This window comes from Mus caroli, chromosome 2 (genome assembly GCF_900094665.2).
Source record: "Mus caroli chromosome 2, CAROLI_EIJ_v1.1, whole genome shotgun sequence".
Lineage (NCBI taxonomy): Eukaryota > Metazoa > Chordata > Mammalia > Rodentia > Muridae > Mus > Mus caroli.
The window spans coordinates 107,199,507-107,221,806 of record NC_034571.1 but is presented as its reverse complement, the minus strand read 5'-3'; the positions used below and the strand labels follow the sequence as shown (position 1 = coordinate 107,221,806).

Genomic DNA, 22,300 nt, shown 5'->3' with positions numbered 1-22,300 from the left:
ATCAAGTGCTCACTATGACCACAGATGATTCAAATTATTTCAGACCATCTGTCTGAGTGAGTTTGAGATACATTTTTAAGCTATTCGTATTTCAGATGACTATTGCAGAGCATAAAAAGCCCTTGATCTTTGGGCCAAATGTCTCAAAAATCAAGATATGTGAACTCATTCCAAATTCTATGGACTATCAAGACCGCAGTACATTACAATTTCTAGAGAACTCGTCTGAATTACTTTCATTCCAGAATCTGCAGCCTAATGTTGTTTACAATCTTATACTGCTCTTCTCTTTCCAACTTAGGGATCTAAAAGCAGAAACTGTCTCATGCGTATTTTCATATTCCCTGTCTGCAGGACATTATGCTCTATACATAGACAAATGATCAAGTATGCAAGGCAGTAGAGTAACTGTGGGCCGTGCTGTGGCTGAGAAGAAGGGCTTATGCAGGTAAACTGCTTGATTTCAAATACCAGCTTTGTGACTTGAGTTGTATGACTTTTGAAAAGCTCCTAACCTTCCTCCTACTCTGTTTTCTTATCAGCATCATTAACCTGTATCTGATAACACTGTGCCCATTCCTAGCTTTGCTAGAGGAATAAATAGACTAATATAAGTCAAGATCGTCCTCGTGTGGTATAGTGAGTTTCACATACATGCTTCCTCCACAGTGGAAATAAGCTCTGTTTAGCATTTTAGAGAATTTATTTGTTAAATGGGACACCACTATATTTGCTGTACATTATTCCTCTGGGGGGAAAAAAAGAGTGTTAGTCCCATTTTGATTTTTCTAGAGTTAATTGGAGCTGTCCTTAAACACAGATTAGCAGACAGACTGTAACAGCAGAGTATTGAACAGTCTGAAGAGACACCTCCTAGAGAATGAACAAGAGTAAGACACAATTATGTTCCCTGTAGTCAGATATCAACTAAAATCTTAGCATCATAATCTCTAAAATTTACATTTATACCAAGCAAGCAAAAGGCAAGCTAGAAATTACTGGATATAATTACTACAATTCCTTAGTATTTTTAAGATGTAAATCATTTTTAGTTCATTTTTAACCAGGCTAATGAATCATCTTTCAGACTCCTAGTATATTAGTATGGTGTACCCAACATAGATAAATAACTGTGAAATTGTTTTGTTTATCACTTAAGGTTTAAAATAAACCAATCTGATATTTGAGAGTTAAAAAACAGAAAAACAGAGAGAGAAATCTACAAAAAAAACTGAAATGCATAAAACAAAAGATAGTTCTCCTATCAAATATTAAACATTAAAGAAAATAAAGAATAGTGATTTTTTGGAGAAAATATTCCAAGATAATAAAATAATAGTTATAATTAAACTGAGACCAAAAAATTATAAAGGTACTTCTACCCTAAAACATACATTAGGAACTGAAGCTAACAAGAGTTGTGAGCAACTGCGTGGGTACTGGGAGCTGAACCTGGTCCTCTGCAAGGGCAGCCAGTTCTCCTAACAGCTGAACCAACTCTCCAATTCCCATCTGTTCCTCTTACACACGGAAATAAAGAGGTCCTGCACTTCTCAACAAACATTACCATACAGATTGGAATCTGTATCACAAGTAAAATCTACGAACGTTGTTCTGCACATTTTCATGTGGACGTGATCACCATTGAGAAACCCAGAAAAGAACTGAACAGTTCTAAAGTTGCTATAAAGCCTAATCTGGAATCCATCTTGAAGGCTCCAAGCTTTGCTTCCTGATGTCCACCCATGTGTGCTGTGCCCTCTATAGTTGTGCCTGGAGCCAGTTCCTATACACATGACAGATGGCCAGCCCTGAGTATCTGAAAAACAAACTGTATAAACGCTTGCTCTAGTTGCTGTGCCAGGACACTTGGGGTCTGATGACCCCTGTGAATATGGTCACCTGAAAAAGGGACCCATCCACCAAGCACTAAACTACATCATCTGACTTGCTCACCATCCTGGTTTCCAACAGCTTTTACACATCTCTCTGTGTGGCTTAGTCTCTTTAACCTCACACTGGCACTTAAACAAAACTGTCATATCTTTATAACACTTAAAATGCAGAGTTTTGGAGGAGTTTTTCTGAGTATATTGAAATAGCTGTTTATCTTTATCTGGTAATAAATAACACTAGGAGAAAAAGGCATGTTTAAGATAGATAGTCTGCAAAACTCCAGAATTATTGCAAAATAACAGTTTTATCTATCATTTTTTAGAGCCGATTTGATTTATCCCAGCTTGGCATATTAGAGTAGACACGGGAGATACAAACAAGCCGATAGTTAAAATTTTGTCTGCATATGAATCTCCTCTGGCCTCCTTCTCTGCCAGGAAAATTTTTCCTGTTGTCAGTCAAATGATCCTAATATCCTCTTGGAACAGAGCAATGATTTTAAAGTGCAAAGTCAAAGTCCTCCCCCAGCCCTAGGGAGAAAACTTGTTTTTTCCTTGAGCTGTTGATACATTTAAGAGAAATGACTTTCGTTTATTATGTCAGATGATAGAGGACACAGTTAATTCGGTAAAAAGGAACATGCTTATAAAGACAATAATCTGAATCCCAAACTACATAAGGGGTAAATTCCTTAGAATCAACCAGAGTTTTAGACTTGCAATATTTTCAGTTTTGCTCTTTGAAAGTCCCTTCCATATCAATCTGTATGCCTTCCATATTAATTTGGATTATTAACCTTGAAAGAACCTAGGCCTCCTGATCATGGCTTGCTTTGCATTTAATTATCTGGCTATTCCCAAAGCTTTTGTAGGGTTTTAGTCAAAAATTCCACTTTGAGCCTAAAGAAGATGCCAATACAACTTTATCCTAAATATTATTAAAATGTCTTATTTTATAGAAGACAAAGCGAGACTTAAAATAGACTTCATCCTGAAATATACAGCAAACCAGTAGCCCTCATCAAACTAAATGGAGAGAAACTTGAAGAAATCCCACTAAAATCAGGGACTAGACAAGACTGTCCACTTTCTCCCTACCTATTCAATATAGTACTTGAAGTCCTAGCTAGAGCAGTTCGAAAACAAAAGGAGATCAAGGGGATACAAATTAGAAAGGAAGAACTCAAAATATCACTATTTGCAGATGATATGATAGTATATATAAGTGACCCTAGAAATTCCACCAGAGAACTCCTAAACCTGATAAAGAGCTTCAGTGCAGTAACTGAATATAAAATTAACTCAAACAAATCAGTGGTCTTTCTCTACAATAAGGATAAACAGGATGAGAAAGAAATTAGGGAAACAACACCCTTCAAAATAGTCACAAATAATATAAAATACCTTGGTGTGATTCTAACTAAAGAAGTAAAAGATCTGTATAATAAGAACCTCAAGTCTTTGAAGAAAGAAATCAAAGAAGATCTCAGGAGATGCAAAGATCTCCCATGCTCATAGATGGGCAGGATTAAAATGGCTATTTGCCAAAAGCAATCTACAGATTCAATGCAATCCCCATCAAAATTCCAAATAAATTCTTCACAGAGTTAGAAAGGGTAATTTGAAAATTCATCGGGAAAAATAAAAAACCTAAGATAGCAAAAACTATTCTCAACAATAAAACAACCTCTGGTGGAATCACCATCCCCGACCTCAAGCTGTACTACAGAGCAATTGTGATAAAAACTTCATGGTACTGGAACAGTGACAGACAGGTAGATCAATGGAACAGAATTGAAGACCCAGAAATGAATCCACTCACCTATGGTCACTTGATCTTTGACAAAGGACCTAAAACTATCCAGTGGAAAGAAGACATCATCTTCAACAAATGGTTCTGGGTCAACTGACAACCACATGTAGAAGAATGCAAATTGATCCATTCTTTTTTTTTTTTCCTTTTAAAAAAAAAATTTATTAGATATTTTCTTCATTTACATTTCAAATGCTATCCCGAAGGACCCTATACCTTCCCCCTGCCCTGCTCCCCTACCTACTCACTCCCACTTCTTGGCCCTGGCTGTACTGGGGCATACAAAGTTTGCAATACCAAGGGGCCTCTCTTCCCAATGATGGCCGACTAGGTCATCTTCTGATACATAGGAAGCTAGAGACAAGAGCTCCAGGGTTCTGGTTAGTACATCATGTTGTTCCAACAATAGGGTTGCAGATCCCTTTAGCTCCTTGGGTACTTTCTCTAGCTCCTCCATTGGGGGCCCTATGTTCCATCCAATAGCTGACTGTGAGCATCCACTTCTGTATTTGCCAGGCAGTGGCATAGCCTCACAAGAGACAGCTATATAAGGGTCCTTTCAGCAAAATCTTGCTGGCATATGCAGTAGTGTCTGTGTTTGGTGATCCATTCTTATCAAAGAATTCCACATAAAACCAGAGACACTGAAACTTATAGAGGCGAAAGTGGGGAAGAGCCTCGAAAATATGGGCACAGGGGAAAAATTCCTGAACAGGTCACCAATGGCTTGTGCTCTAAGATCAAGAATCAACAAATGGGACCTCATAAAATTGCAAAGCTTCTGTAAGGCAAAGGGCACTGTCATTAAGACCAAAAGGCAGCCAACAGATTAGGAAAAGATTTTTACCAATCCTAAATGTGATAGGAGGCTAATATCCAATATATATGAAGAACTCAAGAAGTTGGACTTCAGAAAACCAAATAACCCTATTAAAACATGGGGTACTGAGCTAAAGAAATAATTCTCAACTGAGAAATACCTAATGGCTGACATGCACCTAAAAAAAATGTTCAACATCCTTAATTATCAAGAAAATGCAAATCAAAACAACCCTGAGATTCCACCTCACACCAGTCAGAATGGCTAAGATCAAAAACTCAGATTATAGCAGATGTTGGCGAGGATGTGGAGAAAGAGGAACACTCCTCCATTGCTGGTACAACCACTCTGGAAATCAGTATGTGAGTTGCTCAGAAAACTGGGCATAGTTCTACTGGAAAATCCAGCAATACCACTCCTGGGCGTATACCAATAAGATGCTCTAACATGTTATAAGGACATATAAGGATATATATATGCTCTACTATATTCATAGCAGCCTTATTTATAATAGCCAGAAGCCTGAAAGAACCCAGATGTCCCTCAACAGAGGAATGGATACAGAAAATGTGGTACATTTACACAATGGAGTACTACTCAGCTATTAAAAACAATGAGTTTATGAAATTCTTAGACAAATGGATGGATCTGGAGTATATCATCTTGAATGAGGTAACCCAATCACAAAAGAACACATATGATATGCACTCATTGATAAGTGGATATTAGCCCAGAAGCTCAGAATCCTTCTTAGAAGGGTGAACAAAACACCCATGGAAGGAGTTACAGAGACTAAGTTCAGAGCAGAGACTGAAGGAACGACCATCCAGAGACTGCCCCACTTGGGGATCCATCCCATAAACAACCACTAAACCCAGACACTATGGCAGATGCCAACAAGAGCCTGCTAACAGGAGCCTGATATAGCTGTCTCCTGAGGACCTTTGTCAGTGCCTGGAAAATACAGAAGTGGATGCTCACAATCATCCACTGAATGAAGCACAAGGTCCCCAATGAAGCAGCTAGAGAAAGTACCCAAGCTGCTGAAGGGGTCTGAAGCCCCATAGTAGGAACATCAATAGGAACTAACCAGTACCCACAGAGCTCCTTGGAACTAAACCACCAATCAAAGAAAACACATGATGGGACATATGGCTCTAGCTGTATATGTAGTTGAGGATGGCCTAGTAGGTCATCAGTGGGAGGAGAGGCCCTAGGTCCTGTGAAGGTTCTATGCCCCAGTATAGGGGAATGCCAGAACTGGGAATGGGAATGGGTGGGTTTGGGAGCAGGGTGAGGGAGAAGGAGATAGGGGATTTTTGGAGGGGAAACAAGGAAAGGGAATAATATTTGAAATGTAAATAAAGAAAATATCTAATAAAAAAGGAAAAAGAATAGACTTGATCCAAAGTCATTGAGCTTATTTTAACAACAGTTACAGCAATTTTGTTTAAATGTCATTGACTAGAGCATGATTGAAAAATAGTCACCAATGAACACACTTAAAAACTAAAACACAGTGGTGTTGTCACTAAAGAGGGAGTTAAAAAGAGTCAGAAATCCTGAGGGATGGCTTGTCCAGAAAAGCACTTGTCAGACAAGTGCAAGGACCAGAGTTCAAATTCTTAGAAGTCATGTGAAAAGGCCAGAAATGTTAGACATGAGATAGACTGTCTATAAAACTATTTATAATCCCAAACAGAATAGGCATAGACAGATGAATCATCAGGCCGTGGTGGACTAGTCTACTTGACAAATTCCATGTCAATGAAAAGCAAGTTGGACTGCCCCTAAGAAGCAACACCAAAGGTTGTTATATGACCTTCACATGCAAGCACACACATGAAACACCAAACAAAACATGCACACACTGACTTAGAATGTCTATAGGACTCTTTACTTATTGGGTTTTTTACAAAAATAAAGCTTATGCAAAATAACTCAGAAACTACAAGATTGTGGAGTCTTGAAAAACAAACCCGAGGAAGATAAACAAAGAGAGATAGATAGACAGAAAGAGAGACACAGAGACAAACAAACAAAGACAGAGACAGAGAGAGAGACAGAGATATACAGAGAGAGACAAGGAGACAGATATAAAGAAGACTCAGAGAGAAAAACAGAGAGAGGTAGACATACACACAAAAGGAAAGAGAGTAAAGGAGAGACAGACAGAGGCAGATACACAGAGAGACAGAGAGACAGAAAGAGGTCACATGATTACAGCAGACTAAAGCATTCAGTGCCAGCTGGCATTGCAGTCCAGAAAAGGCAGTTTTAAGGGAAGGCCTGCCTGTGGAACTCTCTGGCAAAATTGATGTCTCTGTTCAGTTATGGGGCTTATCTTTTTGCTCAGAACACTGGCTGGTAGGATGTGTCTCTGCCACATTATGGAAAGGAACATATTTTACTGAGTTTACTGGATACAAGTGTTAATCATATTTAAAACTTGCTACATCAATGTCATGACTATTTTTGACCAAACAACTGAGCATCATTGTCTAGCCAAGTGGAAACAGGAAATTGGCCATCACGGGAGCCTTACAGATTACCCTGGTTCTTATACATCTAAGTTTTTCATAGTATTTATAAAGAGTGAATTTCTGAAAATAATTGTTTTAAGTAAAATGTGAAATTGAATACATACTTCATTGATTTTTGTCTTTTAATGTGTGCTTATATGTAGAAGTTTATGCCATATGTGTAGTCATTTCCCCAACTTCTCCCTCTCCCTCTACCCCACCCCCACCCCACCCCCACCCCCAGTGTCTCACTACATAGCTCAAAATTGCCTGGAAATTTCTCTGGAACACAAGCTAGCATGGAACCTGAAATCCCCCTGCCTCAACCTCAACTCCTCCTGAGTTCTGATATGAAAGTTCTGTTCCATCACACCTGGACCTAACACTTTCAAAATAAGTAAATACAGTTATGGAATTTTTCCTGCAACTTTCCAAAGAATATAATCTGTGCCTGCAAAGCACCTAATCTCATCTACCTCTGATGAGGGCATTTAGAACTTCATTTCAGATGCCAAGTCATAGGGCTTATATTGAAGAAAAGGAGGGCTTCACACTTAAATAGGTAGTCCACAAGAATACAGAACATTAGTCATCAAAGACGTTGCTCTTTTGTCTCTTGTTTCAATACTAGTCAGACCGAAATATAGAATATGAGGAATGTTATTTAAATCTTTTGTGTTGATTTTTCAAAATGACTCTTGATAATTGTTTGGATTTTATTTTGGTTTTTTGGTTTTTTGGGTTTTTTTTTCATATATTTGCAGAGGTCATTCTTTGGTTGGATTATTGGTTTTTGGACTCTGATTAAATACATTATTTATAAAGATGAGGGGAGAAAAAGAAACTATGAATATAAATGGGAATTTAAAGAATGATTTGAAAGGATGATTATAGATTTTAATTGGTTTTCTTGAAAGAACAACATCTCCATCACTATAAATAATCTCACCAGTTTTGGTAGAAGCCCTGTTTTCTCTCCCCAAATATTTGCCTTTCTTGTTAAACCTGGATCATAAATAGAATATAACAGAAAGCCTATAAGATAAATCACAGTGTGTACATTAAAGTAAGCTATACATTCTTGTTTGAAATTTAAGAACTAGAGATAAGCAGTAAAAAATACAATGGTGCCAAGAGACGAGGGCCATGGTTTCAATCACATAAGCAATTGTTAGCAATAGTAAAAGTAGCAATTTCAGTAATCTGTTTGGCTTTTGGTAGCATGGATTCAAATCTCACTTATGGCTATTAGACATATCTCCATCATAGCTGAAGCCTGACAAATTAAGCCACGTCTTTCTAATTTTATAGATATTCCTCTCACCTAAAAATGATCCAAAGAACTGTCTATCTGTAATAGTAGGGATAAGTCAGCTCTTTCTGTAAAATTCCCACATATTTAACAGCTTAAAACAATACAAGTTTATTCTCTGCCATTTCTGTAGACCTGAAGCCCAAAATATGTTTCCTTGAGCTGAAATAAGTGTCGGTGGACTAGCATTCATTAGTGGGTTTAGAGGAGAGGTCTTATCTTTGCCTTTTCCAACTTCTGTAAGATTTCCACATTCCTTGGCTTAGGGCTCACCTCTTTAGGACACAGAACCAAGCAGTGTCATTTGTACCTGCATTGTCACCTGTATGGTTCTCTCTCTTCAGCCTCCCAGGAGAACACACAAGGACTCATGTAGCTGGTTGGTATATTCTGACCTGGAGGCTAGGGAGACTCTTTGCATCCTAAAGGCAATTGATTAGCAACTTTGATGCCACTTCTAACCTTAGTTTTTACTAATCACATCGTTCACCATGTCCACAAGTTCCAGAGGATATGCACATCATTACAGAAATATTATTCTGTCCTATCAATTAATAATTCTTTAAATTTATTACTATTTGATGAAATAATTTGTGAGAAATAATAATATGTTTTAACTGAAATAAAATACATGTTTTCTATTCTGTCTTTCCCTCTTCCAGTTCCTTCCAGCTATTCTCCCTTGACCCTTCCCATGATCCAATACTCCCAGATTGATACCCTCCTTTTTGATTAGTAAGTTGTATGTATGTACATCTGCACATACATAATACATAGTATATGTACACATATATTTGTGTAAAACTAATAATCAATTAATAATTCCTAAAGGTAGGTGTTGAACAGATTATTCCTTTTTTAGTGTATGAAGTTTTGTAAATTAAACCTTGCCCAGTAAGAGATAAGACAAGAAATTTAGGGCTGTACATAACCCAAAACTATGTCTTGATGACAAAAATCATGCCAAACTCAATTACAACCTTATTAGAATTTAGCCTCTTAGAAAATTTCTATTTTCATTCCCATTGAGATATTTAAAAGGAGATGAAAATAAGGCAAATTCTAGCTTATGAAAAGATCAGCATGTATTTGCCCCCCCCCAAAATGCCTCTCATATATTGTGCAAAATTGAGTGCAAAACAAATATTTGGTGTAGTCATTGCTGATAGTTAGAGGCTTTAGGGTGGTGAGTTTTCCCCTTGGAGTCTATTCCAACTCCTCTCTGACACACACCTTCCTGAAAAATGCCAAGAGATTAATTATCTCTTGGGGAGGGGATTAGAGGCCATGCCCTCTGAAACAGTATTTTCCATCTTTTGGTAGCCATGACTGTCTAGTTTTTGTTTCGTATGCGTGGCTTTGGAAGACAAGTGTAATAGCGCTCTGCATAACAGTCCACAAAACATTTGAAATTGGTTCATATGTCACCCTGAGGCTAAATACCTTTAGTTCCTCCAGACATCGGTGGAAACCTGAAAGTGATGAAAAATAAGGACCGTACCCCTGTGGAGCATTCTATCAGAGATAAATTTGTCAGTTTAAATGAAATTTTCTGAGAGACTCATTTATCTAATAAATTGAGTCACAGTACATTGGGGAAATCTAGTCACAACTTTACCTATGGCCGTATACTAGGAGACAGTTGGCAGACTTTCCAAGATTCTGACCTTCCTTAGAAAGGGTATTTTAGCAGGTGGTAAGGGACTATGTTATCTTCTGTCACTCATAGACATAGCTAGCATGCCCACATGAAGTATAATTGACTGGACTAAGGAGGCAAAGAGCTCAGCGTAGAACAGAAGAGGCTTTCAAACACAACCAACGACATAGACACTCACTCTCTCGGTTCAATAAGAAGAAGGTAAGTCTTTGCCTCTGTAACTTGAGGGTGATCCTTTCCAGTGAGTGGGGCAATTTTAAAACAGCTTTATCGAAATAAAAATATAAAATATAAAAATATAAAAGTCTCACAGCAATTTTTACTTTCCAAGTACATACTTTGATGAGATTTTTTTTCACGTGGCTTTAAAAACACCCAGTGAAAATGTTGTTATGGCTTTGTAAAATTTAAATCTTACACAGCTTAATATGTTTTATTAACTCAAAAAAAAAAAAAACCTGGTAACAGTAAAATTCATGAAAAGGCCAGAGTCTCAGAATCATGCCATTAGATTTCATTATGACAAACCTTATTCTGCTTTATAAGTTCTATCCTAATGGCCTCTAATGTCTTCACGTATTTAATCTTCCGTCGTTTATTGCTAAAGTTTGAGTGGCAAGGTCTTCAAGACCCAGGGAAAGACTCTGAGCATTTTAGATAGATTGGAAGTATATGTTGAGAACGAGGTGAGTTGAAGGGACCAACTGGTGGGTAGACAGCTATTCTTACCACCTTTAGCATAGTTTACTATCTTAACTTCTATGGATTGGGGCTTCATCCTATACTGCTGACAAGAAAAAGTCTAGCAGTGATACTGTTGCCCTTGGAGTTATTCCATGACTATTCTGTTTTCTGTCCTTTTAATGGCTTGTTATAAACTTTTTACTGACTCTGGACATGGTACCTTCATGTAGGAATCTGTCACATTCCACTTTCAAGAGGGCTCACCTTCTACTGCCCCAAATCACAGAGTTGCTAGAGCGGTTTATAGCTCAACTGAATCACACACAGCTCACGTCCCTAGCCAATTATTAGCCTTTGTTACTCAGACAGCCTCCTTGTGAGGAACTGGTAGCCTTTAGACCTGACAGTACAGCTATAGACTCTCTCCACACTCTCTTGGTTTTTAAGACTCCATTGACAAAGCTCCCGGGAGCATTTCTAGATTATGTGCAGCTTTTATTAACTTTTGCCTCTGTACACAGGGATTGGTTATGTTCTGAGAAACATGAACTCAACATAGAGCATCTTCTCCATTACTCTGTATAGGGAAAATCAGATTACTGACACTACAATTTACTACAGGTTGGAAGAATCTCTTAATATAGCCCAAGTTGTTCATACTAAATTATCATCAATCCATGAAAAATGGGGGATCAAGCCCAAAGCTTTGGGCTTTGGAAGGAAGCACTTTACCAACTAAGCTTTGTTCACAGACCTGTTAAGTAATCTTACACAGACACCTGAATATACTTAATTAAAACTCCCATAATAATAGAGATCCTTTGTTTGTGGCAATTTACATGTTACAAACTTACAGTAGCCTGAACAGCTTACCCCCCACATCTACAAGCTAATCACTGTCAAAAAAAGGACTACCCGTCAGACTTTTAACAACCCAAGCTAATGCATTTGTTAGGTGATTATGTCTTTTAATTGCTTTAAAAATAACAAGACGACCCATTGGTTAACTTGTTTACTTAGAGTCACATAGATTCCTTAAGCCTTCCTAGAAACCTCCAGGCAATGGAGCTATTAAAATAGACATCATCTGCGTGATTTATTAGGAGTAAGTCTGACTAACAGGAGGAGCTGATTGCATCTCCTTTGCATATTTTTTTTCATTTAAAATTGCATCAGCTGTGGTATAAGAACTAAAACAAAAGCACTTCTATCACCTAGATGTTATAGAAAGATGTAAACTATCTCCAAGATCTGCCAAGATTCAAAGATGTCTTGTCTGATGATCTCAGTCCTAACCCAATTTCATTTTCTGCTTACTCTTTTTTTTTCTTTTAACCTTATTTTTACTCAATCTGTATAAAAGTTTGTGTGGTGTTTAAAATTCTTCACATGACATCTATTTAACATGAGTGATAGAGAGAGAAGAGACACGTTTTCCTTCAAATGAGGCAATTTAATGTTCCTTAAACCCTTCATGGGGGTTCTAGCCTCCACCACACCTTTCAGGTCCCAATACAGCGAAGTGCACACAACTTAGCAAGCATATAGTACACCATTGGCACACAGTCCCTAACTACCTGGAACACACTTCCTGAGAAAATTGGAAAACCCAATAGCCTTTGTGTAGAATCATCATCCACAAACACATTTAAGCATGAAAAACTTTTTTTCTTTTTTTTATTAGATATTTTCTTCATTTACATTTCAAATGCTATCCCAAAGGTCCCCTATACCCTCCCCCACCCTGCCCACTCCCCTAACCACCTACTCCCACTTCTTGGTCCTGGCGCTCCCCTGTACTGGAGCATATAAAGTTTGCAAGACCAAGGGTCCTCTCTTCCCAATGATGGCTGACTAGGCCATCTTCTGCTACATATGCAGCTAGAGACTCAAGCTCTGGGGGTACTGGTTAGTTCATATTGTTGTTCCACCTATAGGGTTGCAGACCCCTTCAGCTCCTTGGGTACTTTCTCTAGCACCTCCATTGGGAGCCTTGTGTTCCATCCAGTAGATGACTGTAAGCATCCACTTCTGTATTTGCCAGGCACTGGCATAGCCTCACACGAGACAGCTATATCAGGCTTCTTTCAGCAAAATCTTGCTGACATATGCAATATGTCATATGTGACATATTGTTAATATGGTACCAGCCACATAAGAATGTCCTAGGAAATACTACTAGTGTGGTTTTTAGAACAAAGATAATCATATATGTTGCATATATTTTCTTCAGTTCCAAATACTGCTCTATCCATGTAACAAATTTCTGTTCATTTTTCCCAGCAAGACCTCCTCAACCCTTGTAGAGCAACAGAGTCTCTACGCCTTTAATCACTTCACAGACTTTCTTCTACTCTGTACATTGTATTCTAATGGTGCCTAAGGTCATCATGCCTTCTCTTCCATATAGACTGTTAAAGCTAGGGGTACATTCTTCTTAAAGAAACTCCTAATACCTAGCACAAAAAAAGATGAAAAGATGGGGTGGTGGTATGAAAGGGAAGAGTAAAGTAAACAAGCTCATTCGTCTTTTAGCTTCTCTTGTGGTCTCCATCACTCCAAGAAAATCTCCACAGTGAAGCACTGATCTCACTTACCAACTCGGACAGTGACCAGATTAACAGTTCCCAAGTTTATTGTGCAGGCATAAATAACAAGATATTAATTCACTCACAGTTGACTAATCTGCTTCCCATTTGATGATAATGCTCACTATTGACTAAGGCTGTTCCCCCATCACTCTCTCTTGTCTGTGAATGGCTTATAGTTCACTGTTTAGCACAAAAGAGCTAGAACATCACTCTTACAGCATCCCACATAGCACTCTTATCTGGTATTTCGGTTTGGTTTTCATTTGTATGATTATGTTCTTCCTTGTTCTATTCCTTGTCCTTCCTTCTTCTTCCTTGTCATATTGTAACTGCATATCCAACACTGGATTGCAAGAAGTAGCTAAAGCAATGAATGAGTGAATGGATGATCATGATTTAATATCTGGGATTCCTTGTTTGGCAGCTGTTTATAAGTCTAAGTAAAAATGAAAGATGGCAGATTAGATTCCCTCAGTATATACAGTATGGCTTGCACCTAATGTTAAAACTTGGTTTCTTGTGCCTTTCCTAAGACCTACTAAGTAACCTAAGACTAAGACCAATAATAAGGAAATCAGAATTTCCCTTGTGTTTCTTACAAATTCACTAAAGTTTGGCAATGGCTACTACATAGGATACAAAATGATGCAAGTACTAAAGTGGAATGTATAGTTGAGAAAGCTCAAGAAGTTGGAAGAGTTTTATGAAATATAGGAATGGACAAAATGATAGGATTCTTATTTGGTAGTCAGAAAGGCAATAACACCATGAATAAAATATAGGCAGTTTGAGCATGCGTATGGGAAGGACGTCCCACTGACAAACGCCATATAAAGAACTAAGACCCTACTTTGGGGAAGACAATACAAACACACTGGGGGTAAAATAAGAAGGTAAAATAAAACTATGCTACGAAAGTTGTGTGCTTTTGAAGCCGGAGAAGGTATTGCACTATAATAAATAGCAAAGGTATTTTCATGGCACGCCACAACACAGGGAGCTAAGACAAATTTTTCTCATTTCTTAGTGTCAAAACCTATATTAAAGGCAGGCTGCTCCTGTTTATTTCATGGTGAAAGCACCGCATTCGCCTTGGTAAATAGTTCTTTATGCAGTAGAGTCTTGAACTTGGCAACATCCCAGCTAGGAAAGAGATATGGCACCCGAGCAATGCTAGGAAGCAAGGAAGGAGTGCCAGGGATCTAATTTGGGGAAAGATCTGAATGCAAATGCCTCTGTTAAGTAGTCACATTTTTGAAAGTTGTTTGGGTTTCCATAGTTCAGATTTATTTATAATTTGTAGGCTTTAAAATAGAGAATCTATACTTAGAACCAGGTTTCTCTGTGTGTAAAGATGGGCTGAGGCCAGTAAATGCTACCCAAGAGAAGAAACCTTTAGACATGGAACTATTTTTGGCCCACAAGAGTCTCTGTGTTTTTGTGTTGTGGAAAACCTGTTATTTAAAATTCCATTAAGTTGAATAACCCAAAAGTAAGTCATCCCTCCTATGAAAGAGAATAAATGAAAACACACTCAGGATGTATGTATTCAATGGTCATCATTAAATGTCAAATTATACCTGTCCTTTTCCACTTAATTACTATCCCATGAGAAAAGAAATCAAAGGAAGGTCAGCATTGGTAGCACCAAGCACTGGAACATGGCTACATGATCCTGACACTGCATTTGGCACTGCAACCATTTTGGAGATTCCAGACTCTAGAGACTGATTGAATTGAAATTAGTGCATGAAGAGAGGGTACCTGAGTTATTCTGTAGTTTAGGGTTTTGGGGTTCTAAAATGAACAAGAATAGTGTTGACTTAATGTTTATAAAATTAAAAACATAAACAGAAATATTAAATTGCTAGTTTAAAATCTAATGCCACAGAACTTATTTCATATAGTAGTCGAATGTGAGCCTTAATAGCCAATTCCTTTGTAGCTCCTGTCTGGAAAACTGTGAGATTGTTATCAATATAACTAAATAATAGTTAAATAAATACGGCAGACTACTTAGCAGCACAACTCTCTTAGCAGCACCCCACCCATGCCTTGAAAATCAGCACACGTCAATGAGGGAAATGTATTCACACATCAAAGAGGAACAGGATTGCTTCACTGATAACTCTTCCTAGAGAAATTTCCAGCTAAGAATTCTAGGTCAAGAAAGACACCTGATAAAGGAGCCAGCTGGACCCTATAAAACAAGTTGACAGTCACCCCTGGGTAAATCTTATGCCATAAGTAGCTGCAACCAACTTCATATCCAGCATCACATACCAGCAGTGCCAACTGTTGGAACTCGTCTAGATTCAATCTAGAAATGGTTGGTTTATGCCACTTTGACCAAATCCCTGAGCAGAGTATTATAGGAGAGAGGGAGTCCCTGGCTCATGTCTTCAGAGAGTTCAGGCCACAGTCACTGTCTGGCCTGTGGCAGGCAGCACATCACCATGGTAGGAGCAGAGACTATTCAACATGAGACTGCCCAGAAACAGACAAATAGGGGAGGGAATGGGATAAGATGTGACTCCTAAAGGCATCTATCCAAGTTATCTACTTCCTCCAAATGAACCCCGACTCCAAAATTTTCCAAAAGCCCTTCAAATAGTACAGCTACTTGGGAATCAAGCCTTCCATACATAAATCAGGGAACATTTCATACCCGCACTGTAACAGAAACAGACTAACACCTCTCCAAGAATCTCCTCGTATTCCCCCCAGCTTCCTGGACTACTACATTATTGCCATTGCATGCTTCAGCCTAATCCATCCAGTACCATGCTGTCTGGCTCACATCCAGGGTGCAGGCAGAGGAGGGGAGAGGAAGGAGTCCTTCCAGAAGCTTCTGAGGACATGAACGTTGAGTTTGAGACAAGAAAAGGGGATTTCTGTGTCCTTGGCTTACGTGAAATGGCTGACTTTTAAAATGTGGCGAGTCTCTGCCTTCACCTTAGTGGCCTGCTCCTTCTGTCATTTTTATCACTTTCTCCCAGGTAGATAAAGATCTAGTCACACAGTAAAAGGAAAATGTGTTTGCTTTCTAGAAGAGTTATCGTGCTGTGCTTTTCCACATGTCAAAGGCTACTGAGATCAGAAGGCGAAAATTAGATTTAGGGTCCAAAGTTAAACAAGACTAAATAGCAATATTTTATTTCAATCAAGGTTGGCCTTAAATCCAAATCACTTGGTTCCAAAGGTATATTTTATTTTTAAATTCAAGATTTGCAGATCTTTGTTGAATGATAGATCATAAATTTAGGTATATGACAATCTTTTTACAATAACCAACTACATATCAACATTTTTTAAAAAAAACTTTAATATTTAACTCTCTTTATTCTGCATTATTTCTACATTATTGACCAAAGCAGTTATCCAAAGCAGTTATGGTCTGGTTAGTTGGAGAAAAAAAATCAATCTTAACTAAGCTTGTCACGTGTGTAGTCCTTGATGGCCCTCATGTTTAGACTACAAAACTTAAAATCAATCTTTATACTATACAGTCAACCACCTTAAAGTGTTTGCCTGCAGAAGACGGAAGTGCCTTTTAGAAGGTATTTTTTTAATGTACTATTAGAGACACAAGTATGAAAGGAGAGCACTTTTAATTATCTAGTTTAAAAACAATTCACCTAGGGTCATTTCTTCAATCCAGTCTTCTGTAAGGAAACATGAGTGATTTAGAGAATCCAAGCATCTTTTGCTAAGCATATCCAAACTGGAACTTGTAGCTACAAGAACCAATTTCCTAATCAAGTTCAGATACAACCAAGCTATCATCCCACCAATGCAAACACCAAAACCTTCTGAGGAGTGAAACAGACAACTAACCTGCTCACCCGTCTGCAATTGATACCTGGAACAGACAGTTGGGAAAGTTTTTCAGCTGTGGAATTTTTTCTCTCCTTCCCTTTCTTCTTCCCTCCCTTCCTTTATTTCTTCCTTTCTTTGCCTGCGCCTGGGTGTTCATGAAGCATGGTCACATGTGCGTTTGTGCAGGTAGGAGTAGAAACAGTGGACATTCTGGGTTCCTCATCACTCCGGCTATCTACTGAGGCAGGGACTCTCATTTGGACCCAGAGCTCAGAGTCTAGCTATCCAGTTGCCCAGAAATCTCTTACTTCTCTCTGCCTCTCTAGTACTGGGATTGCAGGTGGCTATCACACCTGCCCGGCCTTTGTGTGGATTCTGGGCATGCTTATTCCAAGCCTCATCTTTATTTAGTTCACATAACTTCTTACCAAATCACTTTTGCACTCTAAAATACTCAGCACCTTAAAAATATCACCTTAACCTTAGCTGATGAGCATTAAAAGAATGCCACTAACAGCTTAATCATTAATAAATTAAATTATGCTCTAAAGGAAAATTGCCTACATTTTAAAAAAAAAATCATTCCTTTGAGGCCTTGAGAGGCTAAAAATGACTCTGATCTTGAAGAGGATCCCAGTTGGCATCTCAGCAACAACCCTGGGCATCAGAAAACCACCTATAATTCCAGTTGTTAATCCCCTCTTCTGGACCCCTTAGCCACCCATAGGTGCCTTTACATAAACACACAAACACACACACACAACACATGCACACACACACATGCACTGTGCCCATACAAACCCACATGATAGTTTTCAAATTCTTTGTGACTGTAAGCCTCTCCCTGGCAACGTCTGTACTGCCCTTCCCCTCTGATCCATGACTCTCTGTCTCTTTCAGAGCAGAGACACTAAAGCTCTGAGTCTTTAATTTTTATTATTTTTCCCTTTGTTTTTCATATCTGCACTATTTTTCTGTCCTCCTTGTTCACTTCAAACACATTATGTTTCTCCTACATTGTAGATGTAGAGCCTACATTAAAAATGACTTTTATGGGCTGGCCTGCCAACCCCAGCACCATCCATAAATTTTCTGCCTAAAAATACATTTTAAGTTGCAATCTGCCTCAAAGTGATTTGGGAACTAAGCATGTGTGGAGGGCATAGATTCTCTACCAGACTAGGAAACTGCTCTGTTCACATTGAAGTTGTTCGTTGGGCATTTATTACATAGCAACATTTACCTGGATCTTCTCCAAGGTTCTTATAAAGGAGTGTGAGGTGAACTGATTTTTGCCTTCAAGAGGCTTACAATCTTTGGAGCTATTTCGTTAAATAGCAGCCATCTGTCTGTCTGTCTGTCTTGTCTTGTCTGTCTATCCATCCATCTACCTACCTGCCTTTCACATATTCCCTCTTGTGAAAACAGAATGCATCTATTTATGACTATAACTGCACAGAAAATAGTTCTGGTAAGAATACAAATTAACTTCTACCTCTCTGAGAAACACTTCACAGATAAAGGAAACATTTGTCACATTTTGTTTCCTTAAATAGTCATCCCATATCTACTCCTCTAATAATTTCTTTATGATAATCCTCCCCTAACCTCAACAGGGCCCAGGATGATCTGTGATTTCATAGCCTTGGCACTGATCCTTAACAGAGCCAGAGAACTATTTCTCAGATAATACACTAATTTTATGTCCTTTTATTTTTCCAGCCTAGCTAAAAGAAGAGCCACCTGCAACCAGAGGTCTCATTTAGTGTCTTCCATGGAGGAAATGGCGATAGTGATCCTGGGAAATGCATCGGCTTTCAGAGTGCACAGCCCTTAGCATTTAATACTTGAATGAGTGTTCTTAAATGGTTATCATTTAATCTGATCAGAATTATTCCTGGTCACCAATGGCAACCAATCTGTAAGATGGAATTTGTCCATTAATGACAAAAAAATGTTTCTGAAGATCTTTTAACATGATATAAATAAAGTAATATATCAAAAGAAGACAGCGATATTTTCAAATAACCACTTGGAAAGAGCGATGTCAGGCCATCATTACCTGCTCAAGAACAGTGTGAGGGATTTCTAATAGCTACAGCTGTAAGAGTCACTCACACTCTGACTAGACCATCCTGCTATCTACTGAGATTAAATGTGAAAACATTCTTTAGAGAGAAAACAAGGCCTCCTTTTCTCTGGTAAAACTTTAAATTAATAAAAACATATTTCTATACTGAATTTATACTCATTTTGTCTAAGATTAATATTTTTTAAGCCTATCACAAAGGAAAAGCTGACAAAATAGTAGATTCCTTTTTAGTTCATATGGACACTTTTCTTTTGTGGAGCATACTTAATCTCTCATGAAAATGTTACCTCTTTAATACTGTCATTCCAGCTCTTCGTGTTTTATTTATCGTTTTTTTTTTGTTCCATTTTGTTGCTTGTCCTACAACTGAGTCTCCCTCTATTCCAATCCATAACAGAAACAAAAACAGCTCTTGAAGCCAGTCCCAAGGAATCTTAAGTTGGCACCTACTCTTTGTTTCCAAAACGCAGGGATGAGAACTGTCACCTTGTTTGCTGACTGATTAGCTTACGGACTCTCCCATTCCGCTGGAATTACCGGAACATCTACCCCAATGAGACACTATACCAGGAAGGTGAAGTGAAGCCCGAGAACTCAGCACACAACAAAAACTTCTGTGCAGCATGGAACGGAATCCTGGAGCTGTAGCTACAGTGCTTCAGGAACATCACAACAAAAAATTTACAAACCCCCACAACACAATGCCAGTTTCAACAGTGTTGAATCTGAATACTTTCTACTCTCCCTAAGGTTTCATTGGTTTTTATTTTTTTTTAACCAGGAAATGTATCTGTTGCATAAATCTGTCAAAAGATGGAGGTGAGAAGCTACCTCACCATTGTTCTATTTTCCTTCTGCCTTATACCGAGTCTGATAAGTTTTGGTCACAAAGACCCTCTAGTTTGCATCTTGGTTATATAACTCTTTGTGTACCCTGAAATAGATATAGCTTTTGCACATTTAGCTCCGATAATCTTTGTGTAATATTTCTACATGTCAAATGCACGATATATATTCTGTATTGAAAATCACGTTGTTCAATTAGGGTTTTCTAGAGGAACAGAAGTTGTAATATATACATATATGTAATATATACATAATATGATTTTTACTAGAATAGCTTAAGGGTGTGGTCCAGCTAGTCCAACAATGGCTGTCTACCAACAAAATTTTCAAGAACCCCGTGGCTGTCCAGCCCTAAGGCTGGATGTCTCCATTTGTTTTCTGTATGTGCTAGAGTCCTGAAGAAATAGGCTCTAAAGCCAGGGAGGGAATGTTCTTGTCAGCGAGAGTGAGAGCAAACAGAGAAGAGAGCAATCTTCATTCTTCCATCTCTCTATGTCGACTGCAACCAGAAGGTTTGGCCCAGATTTAAAGTGGATCTTTCACCCCAAAAGACTCAGAGGTGAGGCTTCACACTTTCAGTGATTTAATTAGGGAAAATTCTTCATAAACATAACCAGCTACTTGGGTTTTAGTTAATTCCAGATATAGTCAAGTTAATGACCAAAAATAGCCATCATAATAACATTATGAGTCAGATGATATTTTTTGAACTTTACAAATATAAATTCATACAGATAGTTATTTGTATTTTTTTTGAAACAAGGTTTGCAATATACTGAAAAATCTTTAATGAAAAAAAACAATCTGAATATTTCTGCAATAAACATCTGAAATCACACAAAGTACCCATCAACACATGAACAGGGAAGCAATTTCCACAGTTTTATTCGGTCACAAAAAAATGAAATCATGTCACTTGTTGGAAAATGGGCAGAACTGGAGGTCACAATCGGTCATCTCAGTAAAATATTGCATTGTTTCTCATCAATGTCTTAGGATGTTTATAGAAATGTAAAATGATTTCCATGGATTTCATGAAGCAGGGGGAGACTAGGGAAAAGAATGATACTAACATAGCGGGGGAAGGGAGGCAGTAAGAGACGAGGATAGGGGACTGAATATGGTAAAGGCTATGACATACTGGAAGGAAATTTTCTTTATGAATCCCAAAACTGTGTACAATGAATATATGTCAATTAAAACAAAAGATCATATTGATCACTTAGTATTCCTATGTCAGGTATCTACCACTTTTAATAACTGCTCATTTTTGGATTTAAAAAACTTGTTTGTGATAATAACTATAGTGAGTATTTAGGAAAAAAATGACTCAAAAAGAGAGGAGATCACTAGAGCTGTTGATAGGAAAAGAAGAGGGCAAAGACATTTAGAGAAATAATACTTCAAATGCTGAAAAAAATTAGAAATTTTCAGAAGGAAAGTCTGGGCCTTTTGAATTCAGTAGTGTGTTAGAGAGCATGAAAGAATTCACAGAACTTTCTACAAAAAGAAAAAAAAACATGTTAGATAAAAGTTTCATGTCCACAGCAATCCAACATGTACATGATGGGGAAGGCTGCTCAGTGGACGCTGGACGTGGTTGAAGTGGTGATTCAAAGTGTGGCAGGAAAAAAAAACGGTCAAAGAAAAGTGACCCCGCATGCTCACACAGTATCTGCCTTTGTGTGTGCACTGCACGCTCATTCAGCTTAGAGAGAGTCTGAATTTTTCCCTCTTGACTGAGGAATAATTCATTCTAGATATTTCCACATTGGTATTTCTTTCATTTATGAATGGATATTGAACTATTCCCCTATTTCAGCTGCCATAAATAACTCAGTTATAAACACATTCCTGAACACATCCCCACTTTCAGGTCTTGTGATTATGTGCCCAGAAATGGGTTTGTTGACACATACGGTAATGCTATGTTTACTTTTTTTGAGAACTCATCAGGCCTCAGTATGATGTCTTCACAGAACTACTGTAGTTGGGATAATGACAGCATAGCTTAAGTGTAAATAACCAGTGTCCCAAAGTCTTTATACTGGTTTTAGCAAAACAATTGAAACGAAATCCATGCCAGATCACACCTAATAGAATTTGTTGGCCAATGAAAATGTCTTCCACAACTCTCACTGTTTCCTGTCAGAGCTGAGTGTGCTATTGTCTTTGTCTGAAAACTGCTCAGGGATATACTCAGAGCCTCTAAGTCAGAAGTGCTCATACACTCGTTTTTTTTTTTT

At 38.1% G+C, this 22,300-nt stretch overlaps 1 long non-coding RNA gene across 1 annotated transcript in view; it reads left to right on the top strand.

Annotated features, from left to right (window-relative positions):
• LOC115029422 overlaps positions 1–19,045 on the top strand; it is a 40,381-nt gene extending 21,336 nt beyond the window's left edge. The window contains exon 3 of the long non-coding RNA XR_003834996.1: positions 18,839–19,045. This is a non-coding gene — a long non-coding RNA (uncharacterized LOC115029422). The remainder of the gene's footprint in view (positions 1–18,838) is intronic.
• The last annotated feature ends 3,255 nt before the right edge of the window (positions 19,046–22,300 follow it).